The 16,802-nt window shown below is 40.7% G+C and overlaps 1 protein-coding gene across 9 annotated transcripts in view; it reads left to right on the top strand.

Moving 5' to 3' along the window:
• SH3RF1 (SH3 domain containing ring finger 1) overlaps window positions 1-16,802 on the top strand; it is a 161,615-nt gene that overhangs the window by 62,425 nt on the left and 82,388 nt on the right. The gene's annotated exons all lie outside the window — the stretch shown is intronic.

The raw sequence follows: 16,802 nt of genomic DNA on the forward strand, positions 1-16,802 counted from the left end.
TCAGTTAGTATAATGCCCTCCAAGTCCATCCATGTTGCTGCCTGTAGCAAAATTTAATTCTCTCTTATGGCTGAGTAGTATTTCATGTTATATTTATATACACATACATACGTATATGTATATCTCTCCACAACTTCTTTATCCATTCGTCTGTTGATGGACACTTGGGTTGTTTCCATATCTTGGCTATTGTAAATAGTGCTGCTATGAACATTGGGGTACATGTATCTTTTCAAATTAATGTTTTTGTTTTTTTCACATCTGTGCCAGGAGTGAAATTGCTGGCTCATATAGTAGTTCTGTTTTGAATTTCTTGAGGAACCTCCATACTGTTCTCCACAGTGGCTGCACCAATTTACATCCCCACCAACAGTGCAGGAGGGTTCCCTTTTCTCCACACCCTCTCCAGCACTTGTTTTTTTGATGATAGTATTTTGACAGGTGTGGTGTCTCAGTGTGGTTTTTTTTTTTTTTTTTTTTTGCGGTACTTGGGCCTCTCACTGCTGTGGCCTCTCCCGTTGCGGAGCACAGGCTCCGGACGCACAGGCTCAGCGGCCATGGCTCACGGGCCCAGCCAATCCGCGGCATGTGGGATCTTCCCAGACCGGGGCACGAACCCGTGTCCCCTGCATCGGCAGGTGGACGCTCAACCACTGCGCCACCAGGGAAGCCCTCAGTGTGGTTTTGATTTGCAGTTCCCTGACGATTAGTGATGTGGAGCATCTTTGCGTGTGTCTGTTGGCTGTTTGTCTTTTTTCTGGGAAGATGTATATTCAGGGTCTCAGCCAGTTTTTCAATTGGGTTGTTTGTTTTTGGATGTTGAGTTGTATGAGTTTTGTACATTCTGGATATTAACCCCTCATCAGGTATATCAGTTGCAAATATCTTCTCCTATTTAGTAGGCAGCCTTTTTTTTTTTCCTGTTCATGGTTTCCTTTGCTGTGCAAAAGCTTTTTAGGTTGATTTAGTCCCATTTGTTTATTTTTGCTTTTGTTTCCGTTGCCTGAGGAGACATATTCAAAAAAATATTGCTAAGACCAATGTCAGAGAGAATGCTGTCTATGTTTTCTTCTAGGAGTTTCATGGTTTCAGGTCTTACATTTAAATCTTTCATCCATATTCAGTTTATTTTTGTGTTTGGTGTGAGAAAGTAGTTCAGACTGATTCTTTTGTGTGTAGTTGTCCAGTTTTTCCAACACCATTTATTAAAGAGGTTGTCTTTTCCCCATTGTATATTCTCACCTACTTTGTCACAGATTAATTGACCATTTGTGTATGGATTTATTTCTGGATTCTCTATTCTGTTCCATTGATCTATGTGTCTGTTTTTTGCCAGTACCATACTGTTTTGATTTCTGTACGTTTGTAGTATAATTTGAAGTCAGGGAGTATGATACCTCCAGCTTTGTTCTTTTTCAAGATTGTTTTGGCTATTTGCAGTCTTTTGTGTTTCCATACAGGTTATTAGAATTATTTGTTCTAGTTCTTTGCAAAATGCCATGGGTGTTTTGGTGGGGATGGCATTGAATCTGCAGATTGCATTGGGTAGTATGGACATTTTAACAATATTATTTCTTCCGATCCATGAACACAGTATATCGTTCCATCTGTTTGTGTCATCTTTGGTTCCTTTCAACAAAATCTTAAAGTTATCTGAGTACAAGTTTTTTTCTTTTTACCTCCTTAGTTAGATTTATTCCTAGGTATTTTATTCTTTTTGATGTAGTTGTAAATGGGATTGTTTTCTTAATTTCTCTCTGATAATTTGTTGTTAGTGTATAGAAACAGCTGACTTCTGTATATTAATTTTGTGTCCTGCAACTTTACTGAACTCATTTATTCTAATAGTTTTTTTGGTGGCATCTTGAGGTCTTTATATAGTATCGTGTCATCTAAAAAGTGACAGTTTTACTTCTTCCTTTTCAATTTGGATTCCTTTTATTTTTTAATTTTGTTTTAGTTTTTGTCTGATTGCTGTGGCTAGAACCTCCAATACTATGTTAAATAGAAGTGGTGAGAGTGGGGCTTCCTTGTCTTGTTCCCCATCTTAGAGGAAATACTTACAGCTTTTCACTATTGAGTATGATGTAAGCTGTGGGTTTGTCGTATATGGCCTTTATTATGTTGAGGTATGTTCCCTCTACCCCCACTTTGTTGAGAGTTTTTGTCATAAATGGATGTTGAATTTTGTCAAATGCTTTTTCCACATGTATTTACATAATCATGCTTTTTATTCTTCAGTTTGTTAATGTGGTATATCACCTTGATTGATTTGCCAGTACTGAACCAACCTTGCATCCCTGGGATAAATGACACTTAATTGTATGATCCTTTTAATGTTTTGTTGGATTCGGTTCGCTAGTAATTTTTTGAGGATTTTTGCATCTATATTCATCAGTGCTATTGGCCTGTAATTTTCTTTTTTTGTGGGGACTTTGTCTGGATTTGTTATCATGGTGATACTGGCCTTATGGAATGATTTCAGAAGTGTTCCTTCCTCTGCAATTTTTTGGAATAGTTTCAGAAGGATAGATGTTAACTCTTCCTTAAATGTTTGGTAGAATTCACCTGTGAAGCCATCTGCACTTTTGTTTGTTGGGAGTTTTGTTTGTTTTATTTTGTTTTTTATACTACTGATCTAGTTTCATTACTGGTGGTTTGTTCATCTTTTCTATTTCTTCCTGATTCTTTCTTGGGAGATTATATGTTTCTAGGAATTCATCCTTTTCTCTTCTGTTACTCATTTTCTGGGGTGTATGATTGTTCTAATAGTCTTTTATGATACTCTGTATTTCTGTGGTATTAGTTGTAGCTCCTCCTTTTTCATTTCTGGTTTTATTGATTTGAGCCCTCTCTCTTTTTCTGATACACACTAAAGGTATATTATTTTTGTTTATCTTTTCAAAGAAGCAGCTCTTAGCTTCATCAGTCTTTTCCTTTTTAAAACATCTCCATTTTACTTATTTCTGCTCTGATCTTAATTCTTTGCTTCCACTAACTTTGGTGGTTTATTGTTGTTGGTCTTCTTCTGATTCCTTTAGTTGTAAGGTTAGATTGTTTACTTGAGATATTTCTCGTTTCCTGAGTTGGCTTATGTCACTAGAAGTTTCCCTCTTAGAACTGTTGTCACTGCAACCCACAGAGTTTAGAACATCGTGTTTCCAGGTTTTTGAAAATTTCCTCTTAGATTTCTTCGGTGACCACCTGGTTGTTTAGTAGGATGTTGTTTAGCCTCCAGGTGTTTGTGTTTTTTGCAGTTTTCTTCTTGCATTTGATTTCTAGTCTCATGGCGTTTGTGGTGGGAAAAGATTCTTGATATGATTTCAATTTCCTTAAATTTATTGAGGCTTGTATTGTGGCCTAGCATGTGATCTATCCTGGAGATTGTTCCATGTGCGCTTGAAAAGAATGTGCGTTCTTCTCCTTTTGGATGGAATGTTCTATATATATCCATTAAGCTGATCTGATGTAATATGTCATTTAAGGCCAGTCTTTCCTTATTGATTTTCTGTCTGGATGACCTATCCACTGATGGAAGTTGGGTGTTAAAATCCCCTACTATTGTTGTGATTCTGTCAGTTTCTCCCTTTATGTTTGTTAATATTTGATTTGTGTATTTAGGTGCTCCTATGTTGGGTGCATATATGTATTTGTAATTGCTATATATTGTTGAATGGATCTCTTTATCATTATGTAATGTTCTTCTTTATCTTTTGACAGTCTGTGGGGTTTTTTTTGGCGGGGGTGTTTGGCCTCACCAAGTGGCATGCGGGATGGGATCTAAGTTCTCTGACCAGGATCAAACCTGTGCCCACTGCAGTGGAAGCGCAGAGTCTTAACCACTGGACCACCAGGGAAGTCCCTTTGCAGTCTTTGTTTTAAAGTCTATTTTGTCTGCTATAAGTAAGCTACCCCAGATTTCTTTTTGTTTCTATTTGCATGGAATACCTTTTTCCATCCCCGGACTTTCAGTCTGTGTTTGTCTTTAGCTCTGAAGTGAGTCTCTTGTAGGCTGCATATATGCTGTGTCTTTTGATTGCAACATTTAGTCCATTTACATTTAAAATAATTATTGATAGGTATGTACTTATTGCAATTTCATTGATTCTTTATTGGTTGTTCTTATAATTTTTTGTTCCTTTCTTATTTTGTTCTTTTCACTTATGATTTGCAGACAGTCATTAGTGTTATGTTTGGATTCCTTACTCTTTTTTCTACCTGTATCTATTATAGGTTTTTGGTTTGAGGTTACCATGAGATTCACATAAAACAACATATACATAAATTTAAGTTGATGATCTCTTATGTTCGAACACATTGTAACAATACTGCATTTTACTTCCCCTACCCATGTTTTTGACATCACATTTTCCATCTTTTTGTTTTGTATATCCCTTAACTACTTATTGTGGATATAGATGATTTTACTGTTTTTGTCTTTAACGTTCCTACTAGCTTTATATTGGCTGAGCTACTACCTTTACTGTATGTTTGTCTTTACCAATAGATTTTTTTTCCCTATTGTAATTCTTTCCTACTTAGAGAAGTCATATTTGTAGTTCTTTTCTACTTAGAGAAGTCCCTTTAACATTTCTTGGAAAGCTGATTTAGTGGCACTGAACTCTTTTAGCTTTTGCTTGTCTGTAAAACTCCTTATCTCTCCTTCAAATCTGAATGATCGCCTTGCCAGATAGAACTGCAAACTCCTGGTCTGCAAAGTTTCTGCTGAAAAGTCAGCTGATGGTCTTATGGGAGTTTGCTTGTACGTAACTAGTTGCTTTTCACTTGTTGCTTTTAAGATTCTGTGTTTAATTTTCACAATTTTTACTATAGTGTGTCTTGGTGTGGTCCTCTTTGGATTCATCTTGTTTGAGATTCTCTGTGCTTCTTGGACCTGGATGTCTCTTTCCTTTCCCAGGTTATGGAAGTTTTTAGCTATTATTTTTTCAAAAAAGTTCTCTGCCCTTTTCTGTCTGTCTTCTCTTTCTGGGACCACTATAATGCAGATGTTAGTATGAATGATGTTGTCCTAGAGGTCTCTTAAACTATCATTGTTTAAAGAAAATCTTTTTTCTTTTTTCTCTTCAGCTTGGGTGATTTCCACTACTCTTGTCTTACAGTTGGCTGATGTGTTCCTCTGTATCATCTAATCTACTGTTGATTCTTTCCAGTGTATTTTTTCTTTCAGTTATTGTATTCTTCAGCTCTGTTTGGTTCTTATTTATATTTTTTAACTTTTTATTAAATTTCTCACTGTGTTCATCCATTCTCCTCTTGTGTTTGTTGAGCATTTTATGATTATTACCTTGAACTCTTTATAAGGTAGATTTCTTCTCTTTGTTTAGTTGTTTTTCAAGGGTTTTGTCTTGTTCCTTCCTTTGGAAATACTCCTCTTTCTCCTCATTTTGCCTTTGTTTATTTCTGTGCGTTCAGTAGGTCAGTTAGTATCAGACTTGCTTTCTGGGAACATTTTTTTTTTCTTGAAGTGCCTCCTTTAGAAGCTCTAGTGGATAGAACTCTACTAGTCATAAATAATCTCACATTTTGTCTGTGTGACTATGTCTTTTTTTTCTCTTATACTTTTAATTCTAGGTTTGAAGTGTGGGTTGATGGCTTTTTTTTTCTTTCTTCCTTTTTTTTTTTTTTTAAGCACTTTAAAGATATTTCCACTAACTTTTGGTCTCCATTGTTTCTGTTTGGGTGGAAATTTGTTTTCAGCCTAATTCTTATTCCTTTGTTATATGTTCTACCTTTTTTTCACTTTTAAATCTTATCTTGTGTTTGATGTTCTCCAATTTCATTATAATGTGTCTAGGCGTGATTTCTTTTTATTTATCCTCTTCTTTTATTTCAATGAAAAGAAATAAGGAATTTAAAAAGGAAAAAATATATCTTTGTGATGAGAACTCATAGGATTTACTCTCTTAACAACTTTCCTGTTTATCGTCTGACAGTGATGGCTATAGTCATCACGTTGTACATTAATCTCTAGCAGTTATTTATGTTATAACTGGAAGTTTTTACCTTTTGGTGACCTTCCTCAAATTGCAGTCTTCCCCCACCCCCAAGTCTCCACCTTTGGTAACCACATGTCAGATATCTTTTTCTAGGAGTTTGGTTTTTGTTTTTAATTCCACATATAAGTGAGACCGTGTAGTATTTGTCTTTGACTTATTTCACTTATATGAGCATAATGCCTTCAGGCTCCATCCATGTTGTAGCTTATGGTAGGATTTCCTCATTTTTTTATGGCTGAATAATATTACTCTGTGTGCGTGTGTATGTGTTCTCGTAACTTATTTATCTACGCATCAGTCAGGGAACTCTTAGGTTGTTTCCATGTCTTGGCTATTGTAAACCATGCTGAAATGAACCTTAGGGTTCAGCTGTCTTCTAGAGTTAAGGTTTTTGTTTCCTTTGGGTTTATGTCCAGAAGTGGAATTTCTGGATCATACGATAATTCTATATTTAATTTTTCGAGGATCCTCTATACTGTTTTCCATAGTGACTGCACCAGTTTACAATCCCACCAGTAGTGCATAAGGATTCCCTTTTCTCCAAGCCCTCACCAGCATGTAAAATGATGGCCATTTTAACAGGTTAGGTGATACCTTACTGTGGTTTTAATTTGCACTTCCCTAATTATTAGTGGCAGTGAGCATCTTTTCATGTAGCTATTGGCCTTTCATATATCTTCTTTGGAGAAATGTCTGTTTAGGTCCGTTGCCCATTTTTAAATTGGGTTGTATGTTTTTGGCTATTGTTTTATGTTTTCTTTATATATTCTGGATATTAACTCCATATCAGATATATAGCTTGCAAGTCTTTTCTTCCCATTCTATAGGTTGGTTTTTCGCTTTGCTGATGGTTTCTTTTGCTGTGCAGAAGCTTTTTAGTTTGATATAGTTCCACGTGTTCATTTTTTATTTTGTTGCTTGTGCTTTAGGTGTTGTATCCAAAAAATCACCAAGACCCATGTCAAGGAGCTTATGAGTTTCATGGTGACAGTCTTACATTTTCATGTTTAATCCATTTTGAGTTAATTTTTGTGAGTGGTGTAAGATAATGGGTCCAGCTTCATTCTTTTATATGTGAATATCTAATTATCCTAGCACCATTTGTTGGAGAGATTGTCTTTTCTCTATTGAATGTTCTTGGCTCTTTTGTCAAATATCAGTTGACTGGGTACGATTAGGCTTATGTCTAGGCTCCTAATTCTGTTCCCTTGGTCCATTTCTCTCTTTTTATGCCAGTAGCATATTGTTTGATGACTAGCTTTATACTGTAACTTGAAATCGGGAAGTATGATGCCTCCTGGTTTGTTCTTCTTTCTCAGGGTTTCTTTGTCTTTGGGGTCTTTTGTGATTCCATATAAACTTTAGGAATTTTTTTCTACTTCTGTAAAAAATGGCATTGGAATCTTGATAGAGATTGCATTGAATCTATAAGTGGCTTTTGGTAGTATTGACATTTTAACAGTATTAATTCTTCCAATCCTACTTATTCTCTTTAATATTCATTTTTGCATACTCTATATTTACTTATACATTTATAAAGATTTATACAAATTGGATGATCTAAAAAAGGTCAATTTAAAATTTCTTTCCATAGGGAATGCATTATTTCTAATAACACAGATTTCTTTCCAAATATTGTACAAATCAGGTTGCATGTGTTGGTATGTATATGTGTGTGTGTGTGTGTGTGTGTGTGTGTGTGTGTGTATATATATATTACATTGAATATGATATTAAAAGTAGGGGCAAAAACAAATACATGTATTTTTGGGACATGTACAAAGGTGTGTAATTTTAGATACACATTTATATTGACCAGCCCTATGGAAAATTACAGCATATAAAGAGTTAAGAACTTGGTGTTTTAATACTCTGCTATTTGTAGACCTATATGCATTGCAGAAGGAGAACACTAATATTAATATAACTAAGGATGTTACATATGTATAAAAGTATTCATTTGCTGGTGGTCTAAAAATGAGGCCTTTCATTTGTGGTTTAAAGTGATGAAAACTTGACAGTCAATTTTTGATTATAGAAAGCAAATGAAAGCGGGGGACAGAGGACCTTGTTTTTAACCTTTCCATTAGGTAATTTAACTTTTTCTCCAGTTCAAAAATATTGCCAGAAAGAGTGGAAAATCTTATCTGATGCAGTAACTTTGGGCCATTTGATTTTTCTAAACCACTATTATGGAACATTTTTATTTTTCCTTCAAAGGAGAACTTTCTCATTTTGAGGTGTCAGTTTTTATTTAGCAGTTCCAGCAGGCAAATCAGCTGTAGTTTTCTTACACAGCAAAGAAAACTGTTGGAACTTTTAATATTTTTCTCTTCCTCGGTGTCCTATAGTCAGGAGTTAACTTTTATTCATATTTTAAAAGGATATAATACTATTCTAACCAAGAGGTGCTAGAAAAGTTTCATCATTTATTTGTGGAAAGAGTACCAAGTCTGTGATTTTAATATAAAATGTTAATAATTTCATTTATATTTAAAGGATTATTATGCCCTTCCAAATTCAGTTTGTTTTATAAAACATAAATACAAGCACAGTTATTATGCAGTGGGCCTTCGTGTAATTAAAAGCAAAAGTTACAGAATTACAGATGATTTTTTCTTTTCCTTTTGTTGTTTTTCTTTTTTTGTTTTTTACTTTCTTGGTTCTGGAGACTAAAAGTCCCAGGTCAAGGTGTGGGCAGCGTTGGTTTCCTGAGAGCCGCTCTCCTTGGCTTGTGGGTGCCACCTTTCATGGCCTTCATGTGGTCTTCCCCTCTGTGTCTTCTTATTTTTTTGCGGTACGCGGGCCTCTCACTGCTGTGGCCTCTCCCGTGGTGGAGCACAGGCTGCGGACGCGCAGGTTCAGCAGCCATGGCTCACGGGCCCAGCCGCTCCGCGGCATGTGGGATCCTCCCGGACCGGGGCATGAACCCGCGTCCCCTGCATCGGCAGGCGGACTCCCAACCACTGTGCCACGAGGGAAGCCCTCTGTGTCTTCTTTTACTTGACTTTTGTTTACTTTTGAGTGTTTCTTTTTCAGTACTTTTAGAATAAAATGGTGGAAACTATTTTAAGGACTTTAAATAGTTGATAATAACGTCTTGTTGAGTAAGACTAAAGTTGGATAAAACTACAGTTGAGAATAAATATCTTGTTAGATAGAACTAAAGCAATCGTAGGCAAATTCATGGGTGAATGTATGGGTTGGCTTTGAGGAGATATAGTAAAGGATCAGCTTGTTAAAATAAAACACAGGTCTAGGGCAGTGGGCTGGGTAAGTTGGGTTAACCCTCTTGCTAAGGAAGACTAGGAAAGCAAATTAAAATATAACTTGTTGTTGGAGCAGCAAGATGTCTTTCAGTAGGTGCATGGAGAAATAAACTCTGGTACTGCAGGTGTTAGAATATTGTTCCGTGCTGAAAAGGAACAGGCTCTCAAGCCATGAAAAGACAGAGAGGAATCTTAAATGCATATAGCTACATGAAAGAAGCCAATCTGAAAAAGCTACTTACTGTATGATTTCAAGTCTATGACACTCTAGAAAAGGCAAAACTATGGAGAGAGTATAGAGATCAGTGTTTGTCAGAGTATAGAGATCAGTGTTTGTCAGTGTTTGTCAGGTGGGGAAAGGATAGGTGGAGCACAGAGGATTTTTCAGGCAGTGAAAATAGTCTGTATGATAGTATGATGGTGGATACACGTCATTGTACGTTTATCCAAGCCCACAGAATATACAGCACCAAGACTGAACCTTAATGTAGACTGTGGACCTTGCATGATTATGACGTGTTCACCTAGATTCATCAGTTGTAACACGTATCACTCTGGTGCGGGACGTTGATCATGGGGAGGCTGTATACGTGTGTAGGGGTGGAGGGCATTTGGGAATTCTCTGTACCTTCCTCTCAATTTTGGTGTGAACCTAAAACTTCTCTTTTGAAAAATTGTCTTTAAATTAAAAAAGTATTCTACTTAGAGGCATTGGGGAGGTTATAAGATAGTGAAGAATTATGGGGCCAGGATCAGGGAGGATGGAGGCCCAGCTTCAAATGACCTCTTTCCCTGAAATGAGATGGAGGTGATTCCAGAGTACTAGTCCCATAGGTGTCCAGCAAAAACAAGCTTAAATCCCCTTTGGAAGAATATAATATTACCCTAACCCTCAAATTATTTCTACTAACAATTTGCCAAAAACAACATCTGACAATCAGAAATAAACACTGGATGAGGAAGGAAACATTAGCACAACACAGGAAAACAATAGCAGTGGAAAGATGCAGAGAAGCGTCACAAATTGGTGTCGTGAGAAACAGACTTCAAAATTATTACATTCACTATTTTCGAGGAAAGAAAAGAATTCAGGGGAACTGGAAAGCATAAATAAGAACCAAATGAAAACTCCAGAACTGCAAATTACAATAACCCAAAGAACTCAGAGGTTAGTTTGTCTTTTTTTTTTTTTTTTGCGGTTCGCGGGCCTCTCACTGTTGTGGCCTCTCCCGTTGCGGAGCACAGGCTCCGGACGCGCAGGCTCAGCGGCCATGGCTCACGGGCCCAGCCGCTCCGCGGCATGTGGGATCCTCCCGGACTGGGTCACCGACCCGTGTCCCCTGCATCAGCAGGCGGACTCTCAACCACTGCGCCATCAGGGAAGCCCCTAAGTAACATTTTTAAAAGCACCACAGAGCCATCGTGTTTAAGGATGCAGACTTAGGTAAGAGGCAGGATGGTGGATGCCTTTAGGAAAGATGGGGGAGCTGGTTGTTACTAGGATCAGGGGGAGGCTTCCAGTCCTGACAGGGTCTGTCACTTGACCTGGTGGTGCTCTGTGAGTGTTTCCCTTTGTGGTAAATCTTTGAACTGCATCTCTTGTTTTGCACATGTTTCTGCAGATGATTTCTTTCACAACAAAACGGTTAAAATACACACTCAGTCATACTTGAATTATACAGAAAATATTTTAGATGGAGGACTGTCTTGATTTCATTTTCTCCGAGTGTGTCTGTCTTTCTTTTAATATTTTGGAGATTCTCTTGGGACAGGTTTTCAGGGGCTCTTGTGCTCGCTGCCAGGAGTCGGCCTGTCCCCTGGTCCACTTTACAGCTCTGGCCTGAATATGAACAAAATGCACATCCCTTAGGTTGCCTTAGCACAGCGGATAAAGATTTTTAAAAAGAGGATTTTACCAAACATCCAGGGAGGAGAGGGCAGGAAAAAAAAAACCCAGTAACATCAAAGGAACATAAACCTGGAAAAGACTCTTTCATTCAGACTTCCAATCCTGCAGCAGCTGATTTATTCCCAAAGCTCGTGGGCTGTCCTCTTCCATCACTGAGCGGGTGTCTGTTAACTTCTAAACAGAGACCTTGTCCTCCGTCCAGTCCCCAGGCCCAGGAACCTTCTCTTCCGGTGACGGGCAGGCCGTGGGGAGACCTTTCCACCTCCCCGTGTGCACGGCGGGATGTGCTCGCTGACAGGGCCCACGCTGTAATGATCACTCAGCCACACCAGCAGGCGCAGCACCCTTAGTAGCGGGGCAAAGTCTGTCTGTCCCAGAGGGAACAGTTCTGAATGACAGCTTTAACTTGCAGACTTAATATTTCTGTATACTGAAGCGGAACCTAGCAGCTCTGGAATAGCTACCGGCACTTCCTTATGTGAAAAGAAAAGATATTCCCGGGGGAGGAGTCCTCGTGTTTGGTCTGCTGGAGGCTGACACCGTGTTCCTGCTGAAACTTAAACCTGAATGCGGCTGGGGGAGCACAGCGGCAATCCGTAGCCTCGGGTGCTTTGCATGTTCGTCCTTGCTTCAGCCTAACAACAGGAGCGAAGAAGCTCAGAGAGGTTGAGCGGTTTGTCTGAGAGCAAACAGCTAACTAAGCTTGGTGGAGGGGGTCCACGGCTCGTTCTTCCTCTACGCGCCCCACTTTCTCTGAAGGTACAGGGAGATACTGGTTTTATTTTTAACCTGGGGTATTGTGCTGATGGCCCTTGAAACAGAAAATCTGTGACTCGAAAGGTCCGTAGAAGAGAGGCTGGTAGGGGAGCCGTAGTGTACATGCCGTGACCGAGTCCTCCCCCTGCCCGGATGCTGCCTTGTCTGGCTTTGCAGCCAGAGCTGTGATGGGCGGGGAGCTCATGCTGGATCCCTGGCTCTGCCCGCTTGGCCCCATGTGGGGACCAGCTCTGTAAAGGAGGGGCTTTCATGGGACTGAATACCAGCAGAGTATCAGCCCCGGGTGCTCCAGGCCGCGCTGCTCTACCACGTACCTGATTGCAGAGAGCCTCTCCTGAGTTGATTTAAGTGGTTTGTGGAGGGCGTTGCGTTCATTGTTGTGATCAATGGTCACTTTATTCTGAGGGCCCTTGAGTGTTGCATCAGTGGAAACAGAATTGAGAAAAGCACAGAGTGCTTAGACGGTTGGCAGAGCTTCCACTTGAACCGGTAAGAGTCTCTTCAGAATAACTCCTTAAGCCAAAGCTGTCTTTACGAGAATGAGACAATTTCAGTGTCTTCCCAGAAGTTTTCATTTGTGTGTGTATGTATAATTTTTTTTCTTTTCCAGTTTGTAATTTGTTGAAAATGTCAAGGTAGCTGCATAATTCCATTGAAAAAGTCAGTTACAAGTGATACATTGATAAAGGATTTCCCTACTGATGCAGCCACCAAAATATTGGAGGAGAAAATAACCTGTGTTTCACACTCCTTGCTGAAAGATTGATGCACACACTAGTGTGTGTATGTGTCCATCCCAGTCTCCCAGTTTATTCCCAGCCCTCCCCCCCGCCCGCTTCCCCCCCTGGCAACCGTAAGTTTGTTTTCTACATCTGTGACTCTGTTCTGTAAACAAGTTCATTTGTACCATTTTTTTTAGATTCCACATATAAGTGATATCATATGATCTTTATCTTTTTCTGTCTGACCTACTTGACTAAGCATGACCATCTCTAGGTCCATCCATGTTGTTGCAAATAGCATTATCTCATTCTTTTTTATGGCTGCGTAATATTCCATCATATGTATGTATCCCATCTTCTTTAGATGATTAGTTTTCAGTAAGATCTTGACTGCTTTGTTATTGCTGGATACAGTATATGAAATGTATTCTCATGAAAAAGGAAATAAGCTTAAACATATTGCTTGTCAACCAGAAGAGAGAGCGAAAGAGATTGTCATAAAATAAAACTGTGTGAAACAAGCTAATTTAAACTTTAACCAGAAACTAGAACAGTAGTTGCTAGTAGTTCTCATAGTTAAAGAAATACCGAAAAGAATCCTTTAATGTAAAAGAGAGACCTTGAGATTTTAAAGAGAATCTTAATTTACCCTGGAGTGGAGAGGGTGTATAAACCAAATGTAAAGAACAGATTATTTATTGATAGGAGAGCATATTTTAATAGTCAAGAAAACGTACCTGTGGAAATACTATTTTTATTAGTAACACTGGTATTTTCTAAAGCATGTTTTGGAATATATAAAGATAAAGGGTTCCTTTTAAAATTGTAAGTGCAGTTTTCATTATTTCTTCAGCCTAAAGGAACAGGATACTTGATAATAGAATGAGAAAGAAAATAGAATATGATATACACAGTCATTTCATAGTCAGTCTTTGAGAAGAAATAAGTTCAGTGTTATAAAGAGAGATACCTAAACTGCACAGATGCCTCGCAGTGAGTCGGGCATTCCCAGCGCTCTCTCTTAGGGTAAGCACTCGGGAAATAGGGCCATCAGGACCCGTGCTGGAAGGGGGAATCGTTGCTTTATTTGCACTAAGTTTTCTGTATAACCTCCAGATCCCGACATCTCTCAGCTCTGTGCTCTTTCCTTCCTAGTTACAGAAAACGGCTGGAGTTCCCATCCCATGGAGTTTGGGCGGCCCAGTATGTGACTCGTTTCTGAGGCTCCGAGGAGTAGGTGGGTGGAGGGCCCGTGTGGCCCTTCTCTGGCCTCTGTGGCCTTGGACCCCTGCTCCCGTTTGGCCCTGACTGTCTTGTCCCGTCTCCGTCTCCCCAGCCGTGCCGGCGTCCCTCTCTCAGCCACACTGCCTCAAGCAGGGGAAAGCATCCCCTCTCCTTCCTTCCCAAAGTACCACTTGTCCCAGAGCTGTTGTGTAACAGACTCTGCTGAGGGCTCGGGGATACAGGAGGCTCAGTTGGAAGCCAGCTTAGAACAGACTCCTGGAACCTCGGGCTGGAGGCTGTGACCCTGGTGTTGGACTCATTCCCCCCCTGATCCCCACCTTGACCCGTCCTTCCCTAACTCTGGGCCTCGTCCTGCCCTCCCTCCCCCAGTCCCCCCCCCCCCCTCCCGGGTGAGCAGCGCCTGGCCTGCGTCCTCTGACCGCTATGTGGATGCCAGCTCTTTATTCATCCCTCTTGTTTCCTTTCCACACCAGCTTGGAGAATGGGGGTCAGCGGGTAGTAATCACCTTTCAGTTAATTTTCCTAGAAGAAAAGAACGATGCTCCCTGAGAGTCATAGTTCATTTCTGTGCCTCTAAAGAGGTCAGCTGAGACTATGACTCACTTTAAAATTTTTAGAATTCTTTCTCTCCAGCATATCTAGAATATTCCATTTCCTCCCGGCCCTATCTCTCCTGGGATTTGTTGCTCCCCAGCTGTGGGCTCCCACCTGGAGAGGCCGTGTCTTCTTTTTTTTTTTTTTTTTTTTTTTTTTGCGGTATGCAGGCCTCTCACTGCTGCGGCCTCTCCTGTTGTGGAGCACAGGCTCCGGACGCGCAGACTCAGCGGCCATGGCTCATAGGCCCAGCCGCTCCGCGGCATGTGGGATCTTCCCGGACCGGGGCACGAACCCGTGTCCCCTGCATCGGCAGGCAGACTCTCAACCACTGCGCCACCAGGGAAGCCCGAGGCCATGTCTTCTTCATCCATCATTTTATCTGCAGAGTTCAGCATGAGGCTGGGCACCCAGTGAACACTTGCGGGATGAGTGAGAAATATGAAAGAACAGCTTCTTTATATGTAGGAAAGGAAATCTTGAAATTCCTACCCAGGCTTGTCCCTTTCAGTTGAAACATCATCGTAGGAAGCAGATAACACAAACAACGCACTTAAAAAATGTTTGGAATAGGGAGGCTTTTATCTTGGTGGTCCTGCAACATTGCTGTTTGAAAACTAGGAGCCACCAAGATGTTGAGTCAGGAAGTAAAAGCCTTTATCTTGAAGATAATCCCTCGCGTGTGTGATCTTGTCCACCGCTGTGCGTTTTCTGCTGGTTTAGTTGGAGGAGGTGCTTTCCGAGCTGTAATTTAGTGCACACCCCGGGACACAGACCCTGTCTTGGCATATTCCCTGTGGAGCCAGCGTGCGAAAAATAGAATGGCCTCCCAGTCCGGGTGATTGGGAAGTTAGGGATCCTTTCTGGACCAGCCTCATCATCCAGAGATAGGCATCTCCTCCTCAGTGGCCCACAGGTCATGAGTGGTGGCTGTGGATTGATGGTGAAGGTCGGGAACCTTCGCTCTCTTCAGGATGGCCTCATGTTGTTAAATTTGAATGAATGGCTCAAAAGGAGCAGAAGAGCTCCCTTGCGTGAGGCCAGGGAGGTGAAGAAGTTGTGATGGGGGTGAAGCCCAGGTCTAACGCCCACCACTCGCAGCCTGCGTGGGTTCCCCTACAGGCCTCACTGTCTGGTTTTCTAGAATCTTCCAGGTCAGACCTGTGTCAGTATGTGCATGTGTGAGGTGCCGATGGAGCTGGAAACACGTTAAAATCTAGGGTTGAATGCAGCGCGTTGCTGTGACGCGTCCAGCAGACAGTTGCTGGGAAGACGCAGGTGGCCTGCGGGAGAGCCCCTGCTCCAGCACGTGGGTCTGGGAGGCGGGCTGGGGGTGATGGTCCACCTGCTCGTGGGGCTCCCGGGTCTGGGGCCTCCGGGCATGGCTTTCTGTGTGTCACCAAGGGCTGTGCTCGGGCTTTGGGCCCCTCACCCCACACCTCAGGTCTCAGATTTGGGGAGAAGGAGTGACAGGAGCTAATACTGCTTTTTGAATGAATTTTTTTTTTATTTGGACATGCTGAGAAGTATTTTAAGTGAATGAAAATATCCACATATTTATTAATAACTTTCCTCAGTGCATTAACTTGCCTTGTCATTTCTTTCTTTCTTTCTTTCTTTTTTAACATCTTTATTGGAGTATAATTGCTTTACAATGGTGTGTTAGTTTCTGCTTTATAACAAAGTGAATCAGTTATACATATACATACGTTCCCATATCTCCTCCCTCTTGCATCTCTCTCCCTCCCACCCTCCCTATCCCACCCCTCTAGGTGGTCACAAAGCACCGAGCTGATCTCCCCGTGCTATGCGGCTGCTTCCCACTAGCTATCTGTTTTACATTTGGTAGTGTGTATATGTCCATGCCACTCTCTCACTTCGTCCTAACTTACCCTTCCCCCCTCACCGTGTCCTCAAGTCCATTCTCTAGTAGGTCTGTGTCTTTATTCCTGTCTTACCCCTAGGTTCTTCATGACATTCTTTTTCTTAGATTCCATATACATGTGTTAGCATACGGTATTTGTTTTTCTCTTTCGGACTTACTTCACTCTGTATGACAGATTCTAGGTCCATTCACCTCACTACAAATAACTCAATTTCGTTTCTTTTTATGGCTGAGTAATATTCCATTGTATATATGTGCCACATCTTCTTTATCGATGCATCTGTCGATGGACACTTAGGTTGCTTCCATGTCCTGGCTGTTGTAAATAGAGCTGCAATGAACATTTTGGTACATGACTCTTTTTGAATTACGGTTTTCTCAGGG

Source organism: Lagenorhynchus albirostris, chromosome 7, assembly GCF_949774975.1.
Source record: "Lagenorhynchus albirostris chromosome 7, mLagAlb1.1, whole genome shotgun sequence".
NCBI lineage: Eukaryota > Metazoa > Chordata > Mammalia > Artiodactyla > Delphinidae > Lagenorhynchus > Lagenorhynchus albirostris.